Genomic DNA, 18880 nt, shown 5'->3' with positions numbered 1-18880 from the left:
CCTGCGAACGGACTACTTTTACCCGCGGGTTCACCAATACCGGGGTAGATTTTGCGGGGCCTTTCGACATCAAAAGCTACCGCGGTAGGGGATGTCGACTGTCAAAAGGCTACGTATGCCTTTTTGTCTGTTTCCCCACTAAGGCGATTCACTTAGAGGCCACTAGTGACCTCAGCACCTCATGCTTTCGCGCAGCCTTCTCGCGTTTTATCGCGAGAAGAGGATGTCCGAAAAACATTCACTCCGACAATGGTACAAACTTTGTCGGAGGATCAAGATCGTCAAAGTATAGCCATCAAGCATTGAGCTGGCATTTTATTCCCACCCCCGCTCCACATATGGGCGGCCTGTGGGAAGCGGGAGTGAAGAGCTTCAAAAGCCACTTCAAAAAGATCGCTTCTCCCCACAAATATACTATGGAGGAGTTCCAAACACTTTTGTGCAGGATTGAGGCGTGCCTAAACTCGCGCCCTCTCAGTCCGGGGTCGAATGACCCAACGGACCTTGAACCACTAACCCCAGGACATTTCCCAACGGGCAGCCATCTTATGGCGCCGCCAGCACCGGATGTGAACGAAAGCCCGGCCTCCATAATAAACAGATGGCAGAAGCTCAAGGCCCTCCATGAAACCTTCTGCCAGCGATGGAAAACCGAATATCTTTCCGAGCTTCAAAAACGGGTGAAGTGGAAACACACAAAACAAAATCTGAAAGTGGATGATCCAGTTGTCATCAAGGAGGACAACTTATCTCCCATCGAATGGAGGATAGGTCGAGTCGTCAACGTACTATCCGACGAAGACAACCGAGTTCGTGTAGTCGACCTCATAACCGAGAAGGGTCAGGTCAGACGACCTTTGGTCAAACTGATCCTTCTTCCAACGGAGGAGATGGACTGCGAGAAGATCAAGAGTTCCTCATAACCATCCCTCCGTTCCTCGCCCTCCTTTCCAAAACGAACTTTCTATCGCGAATCCACAACCCCCCCCCCCCCTCCTCCCCTTCTTCACAAAGTTTCGGTTGGGTATTCCCACCGAACTCATCTCGTCACCGTAAGAGCATAATCTATCGACTCCGCTACCCCACTTTCCAAATCAACCTATGTAATCCAGCCTCCACGTGTGAGGCTCCCGGGGATTCCAACCACCCTGGGCACTCAGTGCCAACCCCGGAATCCTCGGGCTCAACACGTGGACGGACCCCTAACACTCTATACTCCTACATATGGGCTCACCGCGGAATCCCCGGGCTCGCCACGTGAGTAAACACAATCCCCTACAATTATGCTCTCGCGGTGACGGAGACGGGGGAAGCCCTAACAGAAAGACGGAAGAGTTCCGTCGAGAAAAAAGGATGTTCAAAACCCCAGCACTCGTTCACCGAAACGAGGCCAAGCAATAACCCAACGCAGATCCGCTATCTGCCACAGAACCTAAAGGCCTTCGGCCCATTAAATTTTTAAACAAATTTCAAAAAAAATCACACCCAAAATCACTCGCTCACCCCGAGCGAGGGCACCATAACCCTAACGCAGAGCCACGGTCTGCCACAGATCGCATATGCCATCGGCCCAAGGCACAAGGCCAACAGAATTGAGATAAAATATTTTTAAAGTTCAAAACTAGCTATCTCGCACGCCTGCCTTACGTTGTCTTAAAGCGGTCGAGCCGCAAAGGTCACGTAAGAAAACAAATAAATAAGCAATACGGAAGCGCGCGATTGAATAGGAATGTCTTTTTAAAAAACCGTTAGTGCGAACAATCAATACACCAAAGCTAACATACACATTCAGTAGTACATGTCAAGATGGAGGGAAGTCGATGACAACTCTTTCATCTGGACACATAATTGTAAGCAGAAAGGGAGATCGGCATGTGCTGATTGTTTCTGCCTGAGTTTCATCTTCTTTATTCAATGAATTTATATCCTCCCCTTATCAAAAGTTTTTTTTCTTCCAAGCTTGCAGTGCGTTTTTGTTCCTATCAAAACCTATTATTAATTTCCAACGCTTTAATCATTCTTTAGCAAAGATGTTCATATTTTCTACTTTTATCAAAGCTTACAAATGGCAGTAATAAGCGCGTTCATTACCCTTCTCCAAACTAAATGCACGAGGCCAACCGAATTTATCAAAATTCCCCATAACATATAAGCTCAAAATAACCAGCAACGAACCCCCAGAAACCCTCGAAGCTCTGTGGAACTGGAAAGAATATCAATTCTACACGCCAAGGAAAAGAGTTTAAATATGCACATAGGGATTCTGCATCATTAAAAAATTCGTACGAAAACAAAAGGTACGACAAATCCGCCATTATTGAAGTTTATCAACAATCCGACTGAAATCGTTGTATGCGGGCCCCCACAACACATTCTTGAACAAGCTCTACCTGAGATAAAGACAAATGGCACCCCGCTCCCTAATCCCACAATGCAAAATTCTTTCCCAAACTTGTTTGAATTTGGCTTCTGTTGTTCGTTATGGTTCTTATATCTCTGCATATTGCTGCCGAGAACATTCATCAAGTTAAAGCAATTTCAAATGTTAACAAACCCTAGTGATAATGATATTCTAGCGGGAACGCAAATGTAATACCTTTAAGTTTTCCATTGAGTACCCAGTTGGGACCAATTTCACATAATACGTCATCGCGAACTCAAATAATACCGTTATCGGAAAAGGAGTCGAATTCTCTTTACCTAGCATTCCACAGAATTCCACTATTGCCGGTGTAGCACCTGCGCCACAAGACACTTCTTACGGAACCACAATATTTATTTCCAGTTTATCAACAACAAATGCAACAGACGTTAATAGCTCACAATTGCCGTCAAATCTAGTTGCAAATGTTACAACCCTCAAATTCAGTAGCGTTCATCTCACCCGCTACCGCTTCAATAATTTCCAGTATAGATGCAAACTGTAATAGCACTGCTGATTCAACCGTCGTTGTTGGTACACCCACTATTCGTTACATTACACCAGATGTTCGAGTGACAGCTACATGTGCCTCCGATTCTCTGCTGCGCAAAAAAAAAAAAAACACTGTAAGCAGTTGAATCAAATGTGCATCGTCAACAACTCAACAAGAAAATGGTACACCTAATATTGCCATATCATCAAGTCAGTCGTGAACTGCATCTGATACAACGGGTACAATAACAAAGACGGAGCAGGCAAACGCGCAAAGCCCGGAAGATTGGAAACGTTTTCTGATGGATGAAAAGTCAAAACCACCAACTACCGGCGCTACAACAATAACCAAAATGGTAGAAAACCTGGAATATGCTGTTAATAACGACATACCTGTGAGTGATTTGCAAATACCTTTAACCATTCAAGAAAGAAAGAAGAATTTGAGCCAGCAGCATCAACCGTTTTTAAATCTAAGGCGGCAGTTTTCCACAGCTAATATACTAAATGAATCACAAACCGCATTGTCAGTCGATGTGAATCATCGCTCAAATCAATACCACGCAACCATGAAGGGTAAATTATCCGCAATACAACAACAGCAACAACAAGGACAACTTGTTGCAGGAAGGGTACTGTTGTAAGTTCGAGATGTGTACGCCCAATTGGGGCTTCTGACTCAACAAATGAATATAAATCTAATATGACTATATTGGGTTTTCATTGCACAGCTATGTAAATCAAACAACTGGCGTATCGCAGTGCTAATACCTTCACAACACATAAAAATTAAGACGTAGCCACATGTTCTTGCTCCTATGCAAATTTATTTTCAATTTTCTTCCATAACTGGAAGTAATTTATGTATCGATTGAGTAAGCACTACAATAGTTTTATCCGTTCAAGTAACTTGCAATACCGCACTATACACATAATATTTTTGGTCCTAGTATTTGTATTTTTTCATATTTCTGATCAACATAAACCCGGTTAGCAAACTACCTTTGGACTACGGCAGACGCATCGGGTGTCTTCTTCCTGTTCGCCTAAATTTTTCGTCAGCGGTGTCGTTTTAGTCCTCACATTAGGTCCCTTTTTCTCGGCGACGGTGATCACCTGAAATGAGCATACAAATGTGTTATTTGTAGTTCTTAACAACAAATAACTGGAATCGTCTACTTTGTTCTGCCATGTTTCAATATGTACATACCTAATGTTAATGCGTCACATTACATTTCCCTTCCTTGTTGTTAGAGTACACGGTCATAACTCCCATATATTGGAAGGAGTTTGACGTTCAGTTAATCCATACTAACACGCCCGTTTTGCTGGTTGTGAGATTAAGTTTGTGTCGCAGAGAGTGGTGTAGAGAACGCCACAGAACTAGCTGCACCACCACTAACGCCAGCATTAACACCACCTAATAGGGAATGATGAAATGGAGAAGGGGGAGTGTTCTCGCGACACTGCGCCTGTGGCGAATCAGTCGTATGACAGCCTAATCGCAACGAATCATGCGGCCAAGCACTAAACCTACAGGCACTGCTGGTAATATGATTAATAGCATACCGGACATTCTGTAGTCAATTTTTGATGCCTCGTTGGAATAATGTGGTGTATGTGAATACGAGCCCACCCGCAGCATCCCTGGATTCCTCCTCATTAGTATATCCGTCGGTTGCAAGTTATGTTACATTTAGTAGAGGTACATATTATGGTGGAATAGCGACTGCACTTACAAACCTTCGATTTCACCGCCATATATAGATTCCAATGCTTCAACTGCATTGTCTTGAGCTCCTTTATGGTCTCTGCTCACCTTTATTGCGGGCTGAAAATTTGTCTTCTAATATATGATACAATTTATGGCAAATGAAATTCAATTAATTTTCTGTGGCCAGTTGTTTTTGAGCCAGGGAAGTTTTTGATGTTAAAATCGGTGCTACCACTTTAGTCCATTTCAGCCAAAGTTGCTACTTATTTTTTTTTAACCTGGTCTGATTTCTATCTTGGAACACGCTCGAAGATTGCCGTCAGCGACGAACTACGTTCATTCGAGCACGTACGTCGCCTTGAGTAAATTTAGTCAACATCAAAACAAAATGCTATTACAAGATGGTTCAGTAACGTTTCTCCCCCTGCTGTGGGCGCATCCACAGTCCGGTTAATAATTCCGTCATTGGCGGACGTTAGACAGTCCTTATGAAAATCTAAGGTAGAAATCCCATGCGAACAACGGAGCGTTCTTGCAAGACTAATGATAGTTTGCGGGAAAACGCCTGGGCCATCACACACAGGTTCAACATTGTATTCCGCAGTGCAAGAAGCGGTAGCAAAGGGTCAAGCTTACCTGTACAAAAAGAAAAAGTTTTTACTCCGGCGACATAACCTGAAAACTTGTTTCCCTTAATTGCCGCAGCACTCATTTGTTAAACAATACTTACCGTCTTTCCCACTGACCAATTTGCTACTTGTTGGAGGGGGGGATATGAATTGAATTAAGTTTTTTGGATCTCGACCTGATGAAAAGTGAAAAGAAGGTTAGTAAAAAAAAATATGTTTACTACATTAAACGATACTTACCGTTTTTTATTTTGCGACCGGCCGCCTCGTGGATTTTTTCACAATGACATTTCTCATTGAGGAAATGTCATGAATCACGCACAACATCGAGTGCAACTAATACTGAGCATCAGGGCCGCCCGGTGGTATTTCCCACTATTTCAAGCATAAAAGCTGACGTGCATAACGTTGACCGCGGCGCTTCGCGTTCAAGCTTTAATTCTGCTTCGAGGACTTTTGTTCAACGTTACAATGGGGGGTTGACATGGAATAACTGTGGAGGTTTATTTTAACTTGAGTTGAAAATTCGTTACAAGCGACAAGGACCTTCTCTGCTTATTTTATACGGTTGATTATTTTTGTTGGGGGAAATGTGCAGGAGATTTGATGGTTTTTTGCACCAACAACAAAGTCTCCACTCTCTCCCATTAGATATGGGCGCACTCCTACTCACCTATCTACCGGGTACGGAGTACCAAAAACGGGTTTATTCCCTTCCGTCATGTGTTGTCTGCTGGCACCAGTAAGGGCTCCAACAAACGGGAAATAGAAAGCCATAGTCGAAATGTGAAAGATATAGAATTTCCGCGTACCATAGCGTGAACGAACATTTTTTTTATTATTTTTTTCTTTAGATAGCGTAAAATTTTGCTGTCCAAACATTTTTTTTTTTGCGGCGGGCAAGAAAGTTGTTGGGTTTTAGCACCAACAACACAAATAACAGCGACTAAAAAGAACCCACGCTATACACTCTCTACCCGGTTCGGTACCAGAATGTGCGAACCGAAAATCGTAAATGCTCATGTTTCTGCAGCACTAGTGTGCCCGTGGCTAACTAAAACGCTACCGGGTGACACAAAAATAAACAAATAAGGCACTAAAGACCCAGGCACATAACGTGCGGGGAAAGAGGCCATACACATAATGTGCGCCAAATATGAATATTTTTATGCTGCTACAGATGTTTGCCCCCTACGCACGCGCTACTAAAATTTCCCAAATCTCAATAACACAATTAGGGCCCACTCGCCCCTGCACTTCGATAAGGACCCGACCTATTCAAACCCATTGCATTCCTTTCAGAACATGGGTCGTTTTGCCGCTTTGAAACGGAATGCCGCCGCGCACGCAGTGCGTTATTCATCTGGATGCCGAGTTTGTCTTGAGCGACACCTTATCCGCTTGTGCCCCATTTTTCGGGCAAAAAAGCCAGAAGAGAGCCTCTACGTAGCGATACGCGGAAGCTACTGCGGAAATTGTCTGGCCCCTGATCACCGCTCTAACGGGTGCCCAAGCCAAGGGCGATGTAAACGGTGCGGCGAGAAGCACCACACGATGTTAAACATCGCCTCGATCGACGAGGAGGAGCAGCTACTCCGAGAATCCCGCTCCAAGCCATGGAGCGTCCAAGTGGAAGAGGAGCTAGAATCACCCCGAGAGCGGATAGATGACTCGATTTCTTTATATGCGTCGGACGCTGGAACGGAGACTGGACCTCTTCGTCCACCCCGAAACCACGATGCCAGCCGGACCGGAGCGGAGACGCGGTCTCTTCGCCCGACCACACCACCAACAGCCAAGTCATTTCGACCTCGATTGCAGCATGAGATGAAGCGGCTCCCACAAGGGACAGCGACAGCACAGCGCCATACAAATAAGGGCCGAGCGGAGACCCGGTCTCTTCGCCGGCAAACCAGGAACCCCCACGGGGACGATATTCGCGCGACCGCAGAGCGGAGACAAGGCCTCTTCGCCTGCAACAACGACATCACACCTATCATCAGCCACGAGATCGCAGCCACGGATCCAACTCGCTGCAGCTCACCACAGTGTCCGCCTTCCGGGCAGGGCTCCTAGCCCCGCATTCAGCTGCCACCGCCACCATAATACCAACGGTAGCGATCACACCCACCGCGGTCGTGAAGATAGAAGGGGGGGCGGCTACACCTCGTCCGTGCCTTAATTGACGGATGCTCCCCCACCACCGTGATAGCAGATAAGCTCGCCCAGGAGCTGCAACTCCCTGCCAGCAACATTGGCGGGCAAGCAGGATGCCTACTACGAATCAGAGGAAGACACGGCCAAAACAAAAGAATTGCGACCCATGCTGCGGTCGTATCCAATTTTCGGCGCATGACACCCACGACCAGCATCGACAGCGCTATCGCAGCCCCGTACGCACATCTCCGTCTGGCGGATCCGCAGTTCCATACATCCGCCCCGATCCGCCTCGTCCTAGGAACACATGTATATGCGGAGATAATATTACCAGGGATTCTGCCCACCACGTTTGGCCCGTTGCTAGCTCAGAGTACCATATTCGGTTGGGCACTCTCGGGCACAACCAAGGCCTAACATTAAAATGTTCGGTAATGACCGAAACACATGAATTTTTATACTTTGTTATTTTTATTGAATTTCCGTTGTACACAGTTGCAAAAGGTGTGCATTGTGAATTCGTACAAGCGAAAAATCTTTCTATTCCTCCATTGCCATACCTACATGTCAAATAATAGCTGACAGGGCGAACGGCTGTCGCGAATGGCCAGAGAATGGAAGAAATGTTTGTTTTTCTTTTGATCGCCGTTATTAAATTGAAGTGCCATGAATTGCACATTTGTTTCAAATCAGCTTTTCTTTTAAATTTGTATACAGAAAATCAGACTACATATTAATATTCATTTCTAAAATCAAGTTTATAGATTAAATTTGAGTAACCAGCTATGCAGGCATTTTAAATTATGTAAATAAAGCAATATACCAGTCGTCTACAAAAATGTTTGAAAAGCACTGTTAAGCTAATGATTTAAGTAATCAAACAGCGATTGAACAGGTGATCGAGGATATTTAATATTGCGAACGTTTTTATCCAACCTTCGCCAATTGTAGGAATTCACAATGGAGGTGTGCGTTCACAATCTTTTATCGTTACAATACGTTATTTTTTATTGAATTTTCTTCATACAAAATTCCTTGTTTGTTCATTTCCAATGAATTTGTAATAAACGGCAAGAAATATCAACACATATATCTTCTTACTTCTTTTCGCAATCACTAGCTCTAGGCAAACATGGCTCAGGCCTCTAACCATGACGGGAAAAGTGGCGAATGACCGAGGCAGCAGCAACCAAGCTCGCACACTACGCAAACCATCTTTCGTGCCGCCAAGCCGGCGGACTGGCCGTCGCTATGTTAAGTTAGATATAATTAGTTATAAGTTTTTTATTTTTTTTTTTTCTCTTCTTTACGGTCGGTGATACTTGGAGGACTGTGATGTTGCGTCCCGCAAGGGGGGCGGCATGTTTAGGCCAAATTCCTAACGTTTACCTGATTGACGGCGCCCCTCCCTAACGTTCTAATGATATTTCCAGGCATGCTTAACGAACGAAACGATATCATTTCGTTACGATAATCAACGTTAATAAACGACACGAAGTCACTTCGTTTCGTTTATTAACGTTAAGATCGTCAAATTAACGTTAATTTGGCGTTCTTAACGTTAATAAACGAAACGAAATGACTTCGTTTCGTTTATTAACGTTGATTATCGTAACGAAATGATATCGTTTCGTTCGTTAAGCATGCCTGGATATTTCCAGCCACCCACACTCACGCCGCATTTGTGTGCATGCATGCACATTACGGCGGGTCGATTTAAAAATCGCTCATTGCTCTGTGAAAATCGTATTCTAGGGATCAAAATAAGAAACTTTGCCGAAGGAACCATATCTCTAAAACAAATTCTGATGTTCCCCCCTTTGGGTCGAACTTTTGGGTAGGGTCAATTTCAATTCCACCTGCTGTGTCTTGTGGTGGCTTAAAAAAAACAACACAAGCAATTTTACGATCTGCAATTGTGTCACAGTGATACCTTCATTTTTTAAAACGGTTGAATAAAAAACCCACACAACTATGTTTACGACATGCAAATGCGTCACAGTGATGCCTTGGTTTTAAAAGGGGCTAAAACACTAATTTCCAATAATTTTTTTTAATTTCTTTTCTATTATAAGTTAAATTCATTTTTTCATTTACATATGTTCTGACTAAATAAATTTCTAAAGAGAAAAATAAACTGCAAAAAGAAAAAACATAGGCATTTCAAAGTGGATTTTTCAAAATTTGATCCCTAGAATATGATTTTCACAGAGCAATGGGCGATTTTTTTGCCTCCCCACATATCGACCCGGCCTAATGCACATGCATGCGTTTCATACACATGCACGTGTGTGTGTGCCGGTTGTCAGCACCCATGCACGTATATGTGGGGGTGGTTGTGTGTGTGGCTTTTCCCCTTCCTAACACCAGAGGACTTTTTTCGCGGCTTAGCGGTTGTCCTCAACGGGACAACCGGCCTCTTTTATGATCGACCGCCAAGCAGTTCACAACGCCCAGGATCACCATCGTCATTTTTGCGACATTAAGGTAACATTATCCACATTGTATATTTTCTTTCACTCTGAATTATGTAAATATTATTTTATAAAGAGGAATTGTGTTCTTTTATTTTATTCTGAGTGAACCATCACACAGATCGACCTTTGTGCGCCTACCCACTGCCGGTTTACGACGCACTCAGGCCGAACAGTGCATACAGTTCACTGCTTAGCAACGGCTTAGAGATGACAGTCCTCCTTCGTGTTGCAAATATTCGTAACAATATTTTGACAGAAGCAAATTTTTAATTTTTTGTACGGACTGTTGTTACCGAAGTCAAACGCGTCAATATGAGTTTAAAAACATTTAACAGAGTTAGGCAATTCACATGGTTTCTTATTTGGGCAATTTACAAGACCTAAAATTTGGTGTATGTGCTATGCTTTAATCAAATTTTATATTTGAAACCAGGGAAGCAACTCAAATACTAAAGCTTTACATAATGAATTGCCCAATTGTCTTATAGATTATTATATTAAATACGGCCCTTGTGAGCACCACAATAAGTTGTATGTAGTACATAAATACGTCCGTAAGAAGAGCCATCAGAAAAAAGCATTAAAAAATCTAAATTATTGTATAGTTGCAACTTAAAATTTTTTTATCAATTTGTTACGGAATTTATTTGAAATTTTTAATTATAAATAATAATAATTTGATTGAACAATTTTTTTTTACAGGAACAAAGCACACTTAACAGGTTTAAACTTAAAGCACATATGTTGAATAGGAGACCTTGTGAATTGTCTAAAAAAAATGCTTTTTGGTTGCTGCGTTTAATTTCTGATGAGACGTGCGGCTTACTGCCATCAATGGAAATTTTCTAGGAAAAATTTGGTTGTCTTATATATTTTGGCATGGAAAATTGGTCGCTTTTCTGGCATGGTTTATAGTGAATTTATATAATAGGGGAGTTAAAAATTTTGTGTATTTGGTATTGGAAACGTTACTATACAAAAAAACTACGGATAATGAAAACATTTTTCCTTTTTAAATTTTTTCCTTGCACATTTTGTTTTGCATTGACGGTTGTTGATTTGCTATTTAATATTGAAAAAATAAACTACGGCTTTTGATGTTGCGTATTTGCGATAACGTAGCAAATGCATAGCTGTGTATCCAAATGCCTAAACTCCTTCAATGTACATAGTTATTTGATGTCCTTAATAACTTGTTGTCAGACTTAAAAAAATATCTTATGGGGTAAAAAACATAAATACTTGGCGCGATTAACCTCCTAGGAGGTTCAGGCCGAGCTTTTATTCCCTACTAATTGACGGGACCGGACCTACATATTGTGACGAATATTAGCATCAATAAGCTGCTACTAAATAAATGCACAACAAAAATAAAGCAGCCATTCTTATGTAGAAGACGATGAAGAGATATCTCACACATACAAATATGTAGTCATCAGCCGAAGTAGTTACTCACACATACACACGCATGTGGCTATGGGAGAGGCATGGACTACAGAAATACATGTATATAGCTGGTAACTAACCAAGCATGAGGTACAACTGTTCGCGAAATTACTAGACCTTAGGAGAAAAGGGTGAACGAGGAAACTGAGAGTATAAAAGTAGCGCAAGCTTAGAAATAACGAGTCAGTTTTGATTTAAGCACCCTATTGGTTGTGAAGTTTAATTGTGAAGTACTAATCCCAAAGTAATCTAAATAAAGACCATATGGGAGTGATTTATTCAACAGTTTAGCGATTCGAACGCTAGCAGAAGGTTTCAAATAAGCAGAATTTCCCAAAATTCACGAATTTTCACTGAGAAGCTTTTCATGGCAGAAATACACTCTGAGTGTTTGCCAAATCACTGCCGAGGGGCGACACCGATTAGAAAAACTGATTTCTAATTGAAACAATAGTGTTAAACTTTCTCACTAAACTAAATAAAATGGTCTTACTATATTGTTACGAATTCCAAGAGAATTCTTGATTAATTTGGGCATAAAGTTGTATGATATATTTTGTTAAACAGATGTGAAAACTCAGTGGTAGAGTACATTGCTGAACTCCGGAGCATGTCGGTCCGAAACCTTGCCACTAAACCTTGTCTAAATTTTGAGCAAAATTTGGTTAGGTCATATATGTAGTACAAAAAAGTTTCAGTTTTACGCTCGAACTTTTAACCATGTACCAAGAACCATAATTTTGAAAAAGTTTAAACCATAAAATTCCTTGAATAACTTAGTTTAATTTGTATGTTGTTTTTACAAATATTGGTGTAAGTATTATCAAATGTATTTTTATACCAAATGTATTGTATACAAATATTTTAAGTAAATTTCTATTTTTGTTCAATCAAGTACCACACAATATTAATGCAATAAACTGTTTGTCTGAAAAAATTATATTTTTCTTTAGTTAAGATGGCCAACTGAAAAAATGCGGCGATGTGTCCCGTAACAACCGTGAAATACACCTAATAATAAGAATACAAAATTTAACCCTGATATGCCTAACGGCTTTTACTTTACGGCGTGAAAAACTTAAAATTTTCTTTTTCTTAAGGCCCACATTCGACTTTGCGTCGTTTTGGCGTCTACACTGCGTCAACAGCTACTTTGAACACAAACGTCTACATGGCTATGTTCATAATCCATACAAACCAAAGAAACGCAAAAGCAATTCAAAAACTTACGCTTTGCTGGCGTAGTCAACTACTTTCCTTTCAGCCTTCTAATTTTGCTTGATTTTATTCAATTTTTAATTATTTGGTATCAAAATACAAAAACATTTTCTTTTTTAAACATTTGTTTATTTACATTTTTTTAATGACAAAAAGTCTAAACTTGACTCTTCCTTTTTCATTCAACGTTCGAATGTGTTCGGGCTTTTAATGTGAGCCGTGCCATGCTTATTTTCTGAAATATTTCTAAATTTCCATTTCTTGTCATTAAGTATACTCACATATAAATTAACATCACTTTACCGGTGGTTGGTAATTATTAATCACATTTTTCACTTTTTTCGAAACTTACGATATCCAAAAATTGTTCGTGGTTTTCGATCGATTTCGCCCACTTTTCAATACCAATCTATTTTGGGACCACATAAGCCAGCTTATCAAAGTTCCGTGCAGGAAAACAACGCCTGTGGTCTGTATTTCTTTTTCCTGAGTAGAAATGGAAAAGTTTTTGTCAACGGAACTGAATTTCAACTGAAGCCGTATGAAAACCCGACAAACATGGTTCCAACCAGGAATGCACCTTAACGTTAAGCTAATCGTTTATCAAAAAATTTCCACCGTTTCCGTTGAAACACTTCGAAATATTATCGATAAAGAAATTATCAAGATAAATTGTATCTCGTTTTTAACCGAAACAAAAAGCTTTCGTTAAGGTTAAAAACGTTAACAAAACCGTGATACTTTATGTTTGAATTGTGCTGGCAATGCTATAGCCATGGTGAAGCCGTAAGGTGGTAACAGCGAGCGGACATACACACACAAACTCCATGTAGTTTGTTTGTGTAATTCGTTGGTAGTAATGTCAAAAATACTCTGAGAAATTTTCGTACTGTCAAAAGTCATGAGAAAAGTTGCAATCAGCTTGGCTAATGCTTTCACCTTTAATGACTCCACCATCAGTCAGCTTTGCCAGCATAGTTTGTAATTAATAATCAACATAAACGATTTGATTTCGTTTTGATATGGCAGAAAACGAAACGAAATCATTTCGTTAATTTGACGTCCTTAACGTTAATTATCGTAACGAAATGATATCGGTTCGTTGGTTAAGCATGCCTGGTTCCAACCTTCATTATCTATCCACCTGCCTCTCCCCTGGCTAACCCTTTTCATCCTCTTTTATTTCCTATCCGATCTGAATTTTCTAGTTTACGTAAATCTTCTCGTTTTTCCTGTTACTCGTCCTGCGTTTCATGTCTTCGTTTCTAATGTAAAGATATCTCGAGTTTGGCTTTTTTCTGCACAGTAAATTACAAGGTGGTAAAAAAAGTTTTGGGGAGTGTTATCAATGTTCAAGTACCTTTGCTGGATGCAAATCCGGTACTTTCGGCCAAGAAGCACCGTTTAAGTATGGTGGCCAATGGTCATATATGTAATACTCCTATATTGCTACAAAAGGCTAGGTACATTCCCAAATATCAGAGTGCCGATATATTGCTGTTTAAGCGTTTTTGTTTTTATATTCTATAATCGAATGTATCTAAATTCAAATTTTTTCCTGTCACACTTATGCTGCTACAATCACAAAAATTTTGTAGGCTGTCTTGTTTTGATTTAGAATTCAAAACACATTGCGACCATTTTCTATTAGCAATATAGGAGTATTACATATATGACGGAGGCCAGCTTTGACATATGTACTCGTAACAGCCACAGTCATGACTCATTTTCAATAACTTTCCAAATAAAATGTATATATTCAGCGACTTTAGTAATATAATCGACGTCTCTGTTTTCAGTCAAGTGTTCTAAAATTTTAATGAAAATAAAACAAACACAAACCATACAAATCAAAAAAGTACGTAAAAAAACACAAATTGAAGGAAATCTATGTTTATTTAATAAACGCAGATATATATATATATATCTAATAGGAGAAATTGATTTGGACTATACGAGGTAGATAGTTCCAACCATTCTGAATATCAAAACCATTGCACGCTTTCGCTAATTTTGAAAATTTTGTTTCAGATCAAAATGCGAGCATTTCCAATGCCAAGAGTTTTGAATCACTTGTCTATGACCTGGGTGCAGTTCAAATTTCAACACCGTTTTAAAGGCACTAGCCCACCAAAGAAGAGTTCTGAAAACACTAAACCCCTACCTCCACCCCCGGCAAAGCCTCCAGCAGCTCCACTATCAAGACCAGTAACACCGCCAAACCAAACTAAGACGACTTTCGGTCCACTTGCCGATCAAGATCGTATCTTCCAAAATATGTACGGACGTCACGACTGGCGGTTGAAAACTGCGATGAAGCAAGGTGATTGGTATAAAACTTGCGAAATCATTTTGAAGGGACCCGAATGGATTATAAACGAAATAAAAAGCTCTGGTTTAAGAGGGCGTGGCGGCGCGGGGTTTGTCACTGGTTTGAAATGGTCATTTATGAGCAAGCCACCAGATGGTCGACCAAAGTTTTTGGTTGTTAACGCAGATGAGGGAGAACCAGGAACTTGTAAAGATCGAGAGATATTGCGTCATAGCCCACACAAACTTATCGAGGGTTGTTTGTTAGCGGGGAGTGCAATTGGTGCAAAAGCTGCTTATATTTATATACGTGGCGAATTTTACAATGAAGCTTGCAATACACAAACAGCCATCGCAGAGGCTTATAAGGCTGGATTTTTGGGTAAAAATGCTTGCGGATCAGGATTTGATTTTGATGTATTCATGCATCGTGGTGCTGGTGCATATATATGTGGTGAGGAAACGGCTTTAATTGAGTCGCTGGAAGGTAAGGCGGGCAAGCCTCGCCTCAAGCCACCCTTTCCCGCAGATGTTGGCGTATTCGGCTGTCCCACAACTGTTAATAATGTAGAAACCATATCCGTAGCTCCAACAATTTTACGCCGTGGAGGTACTTGGTTTGCTAGTTTTGGTAGAAGTCGAAATTCAGGCACGAAACTTATGACTATTTCGGGTCATGTCAATAAACCTTGTTGCTTCGAGGAGGAATTATCGATGCCGCTGAAAGAAATAATTGAACGTCACGCTGGTGGAGTACGCGGTGGTTGGGATAACTTGCTAGCTGTTATTCCCGGTGGCTCTTCAACGCCAATTATACCAAAGAAAGTCGTCGATTCCGTTATTATGGACTTTGATGGTCTTATGGCTGCACAAACATCTTTAGGAACAGCCGCAATTATTGTGATGGATAAGTCAACAGACGTTGTCAAGGCTATTGCTCGTCTATCGGCATTTTATAAACATGAAAGTTGTGGTCAATGCACTCCCTGTCGCGAGGGGTTGAATTGGATAAACAAAATTATGCAAAGATTTGTCTCTGGAAATGCAAAAATTGAAGAAATTGATATGATATTGGAAATTACCAAGCAAATTGAGGGTCATACTATATGTGCTCTGGCTGACGGCGCTGTTTGGCCAGTGCAGGGTCTCATGCGACATTTCAGGCCCGAGGTTGAGGCACGAATTAAGCAATATGAAGCCGAAATGCGGAAGAAACCTAAAAGCTCAAGATGTTTGCAGTGAATAAATATTCGTACGTACATATATAATGGAGCTTTTTAAAATCGGTAAATACCAGGACAATACCCGGTATGTTCCTTTTATGTTGGGATATTTGAAAATCATTTGAATCGAGGCTGCTTGGAATTAAAATTCAGCAATTAAATTTATACGTCATTTGAAATTAAAAAATTTTCGTTTTGATTTTAAACAAACAACCAAGCAAACAGGGCCGCCGAGAGAAAATTCGGGCCCGGGCAAAAAATACGGGCCCCATACTAAAATGAACGAATTCTCAAAATCAATATTACCATCTTTTACATATTTATATGCATTTGTATATACAAAGTATATTTAAGCGTATACATGCATACGTATTAGGCTGGGTCGATTTATTAATCGATATCGCGCCATCGATTTTTCGATAGGATTTGGGTTTAGGAAGAAAAAGTTCCACTACGCATAACCAAAAAAATAATTTCCGGCCTGCGGAAAAAATAGCGAAAGGGTCAATTTGTCAACCAAAACACTCCCCAAAACCCAAAAGATATCTGTTTTTTTATCGCTGTATAAGAATTTGCATCATACCGAATTTTTCTTCTGGAACAGAAAACGAATTCAACTTTATGCTACAAAGCTAACGCAAAAACCAACAACACCTTATGCGGGGTGCAGACTCGTTAAAAGATTTATAAAATTTGTTGAAATTTAAAATGATTGCTATCTACGAAAGGTGATTAAAGGTGTGTTTTTTTTATTTTCTTTAAGCAAAAAGCTTGGATAGCATTTTGAGATTCCGGGGCCCCTCCAAAGCCCGGGCCCGGGGGTAATGACCCCCTTAGCCCCTTTCATATATATATACGAAAAGAAGGCAATTGGGAAAAACTTTACAACAACTAAGGCATGACGTGGCTGACTGCGTTTTTAACACTTCAACCATCGTAAGAGTGCGGCTTCAAATCCCACTCCCGGGAGAAAAGGCTTTGAAGAGATTTACAAGGTATAATGAAACAGCTGTCGCCTTGTCCGTCCCGATGTCACGTTGTTTAAATTTTTCTCAAATTATTAAATAAATTATAAAATTAAAAATTGTATCAAATAAATATTTTCATACATTTAAAGCAATACGGGCAATCCCCGATTAACTCATAGAAATTAGTATTAGTTGAATTAAATTTTTATTAAGGATAAATTGTCGCGGAAAAATTTCTGAGTTTTTATTCCGCAGTTGCCTAGTTTAAAAAAAAAATGTAAGGCGCGATAACCTCCGAAGGCCGAGCTTCTCTTCCAATTTGCGTCGTGCTCCTCTTGATTTTTCCCTACAAATTGGCCGGACGGGACCTACATGTTTTATGCCGACTCCGAACGGCATCTGCAAGGCAGATGAGTTTTCACTGAGAGCTTTTCATGGCAGAAATACAATCGGAGCGCTTGCCAGACACTGCCGAGGGGCGACCCCGCTTAGAAACATTTTCTTCTAATTGAAAAATCTTATTTCTAAAATTTTGATGTTGCTTTGCCCGGGAGTTGAACCCAGGGCATACGGTGTGATAGGCGGAGCACGCTACCATCACACCACGGTGGCCGCTAATAATTTTATCCAATTGGAGTCATAAAGGACTCTTAGGTTATACCATTTTTGAGGCTAATATTTTTCAAGTATTTCGGACCCATATTGAACTCCAGAAATACAAGCGCTTCGAGAATGTTTATATGGTACACATATAAACGCAAAAAAGCTACCCCTCAAACATGCTCACGTCGCTCATAATTTAAGAATCCGAAACGAGTCCAAAATAAGTGGGCAATGCAGAAAAGTGTCGAAACGCGCAGTAGGGTAAAAGAAAATTAAATTTTTGCCTTTTATTTAACGGCCCAAAAGCTCCCAACTTAGCACGCAAAAATTATCAATTATCAAATATTTACATATGTTTCTCAAAACTAGTTTAGAACAAATATTGATACTTTGTTACGACAATTTTTCATTTTGATACAAAATGAATTACATTTTTACATCATTGTTACCCTTGCCTTTCTTGGTTTTGTATAGTATCGACGTTTTTCAGCCCATGGACGCTCTGTCCTGGTGTGAAGAACTATATACATATACATATATGCCCCCAATAAGCGCTGACGGTGCTTAATAAATAGGCCAAATTTTTAAATGTCCCTCATATTTCTAATGAGTCCTAGACTTCACCCCAGCCGTTTTAAAGAGTCCCATAAATTTCTAATCGAGCGACTGCTCCCCAATCCGCCACCCCCCCCCCCCCCCCTCTTTTTTCTCGTCAGCAAAAAGTAGCAGTTGGACACCTGTAGTACCGCCCAACCCCCAACCCCAACCCCCCAACCCCCTTTTTTTCTCGTCTACAAAAAGGAGCCGATGGGCACGTGTAGCACCGACCCACCCCCACCCACCCTTTGTTTTCTCGCCTGCAAAACAGGCCTGTCGGGCACCCGATCTGGGGCAGGTTGCACATTTTGTTTGGCATTTTATTAGATTGGGTATGATGAAAGATGAATATAATGGCAAATTAATGAAGGAATTTATTGGTTTGAGAGCAAAAATGTATTCTATTCGCATCGATCAAGAAGAAAAAGAGATTAAAACAAGTAAGGAAGGTTAAGTTCGGGTGTAACCGAACATTACATACTCAGTTAGAGCTATGGTGGCAACATAAGGGAAAATAACCATGTAGGAAAATGAACCGAGGGTAACCCTGGAATGTGTTTGTATGACATGTGTATCAAATGAAAGTTATTAAAGAGTATTTTAAGAGGGAGTGGGCCATAGTTC

At 40.7% G+C, this 18880-nt stretch overlaps 1 pseudogene; it reads left to right on the top strand.

The window, feature by feature from the left end:
- Positions 1-14592: 14592 nt before the first annotated feature.
- LOC137248541 (NADH dehydrogenase [ubiquinone] flavoprotein 1, mitochondrial pseudogene) lies at positions 14593-16107 on the top strand (annotated as a pseudogene).
- Positions 16108-18880: the final 2773 nt, after the last annotated feature.

This window comes from Eurosta solidaginis, chromosome 4 (genome assembly GCF_040869045.1).
Source record: "Eurosta solidaginis isolate ZX-2024a chromosome 4, ASM4086904v1, whole genome shotgun sequence".
NCBI lineage: Eukaryota > Metazoa > Arthropoda > Insecta > Diptera > Tephritidae > Eurosta > Eurosta solidaginis.
This window is presented reverse-complemented; position numbering and strand designations above follow the sequence as displayed.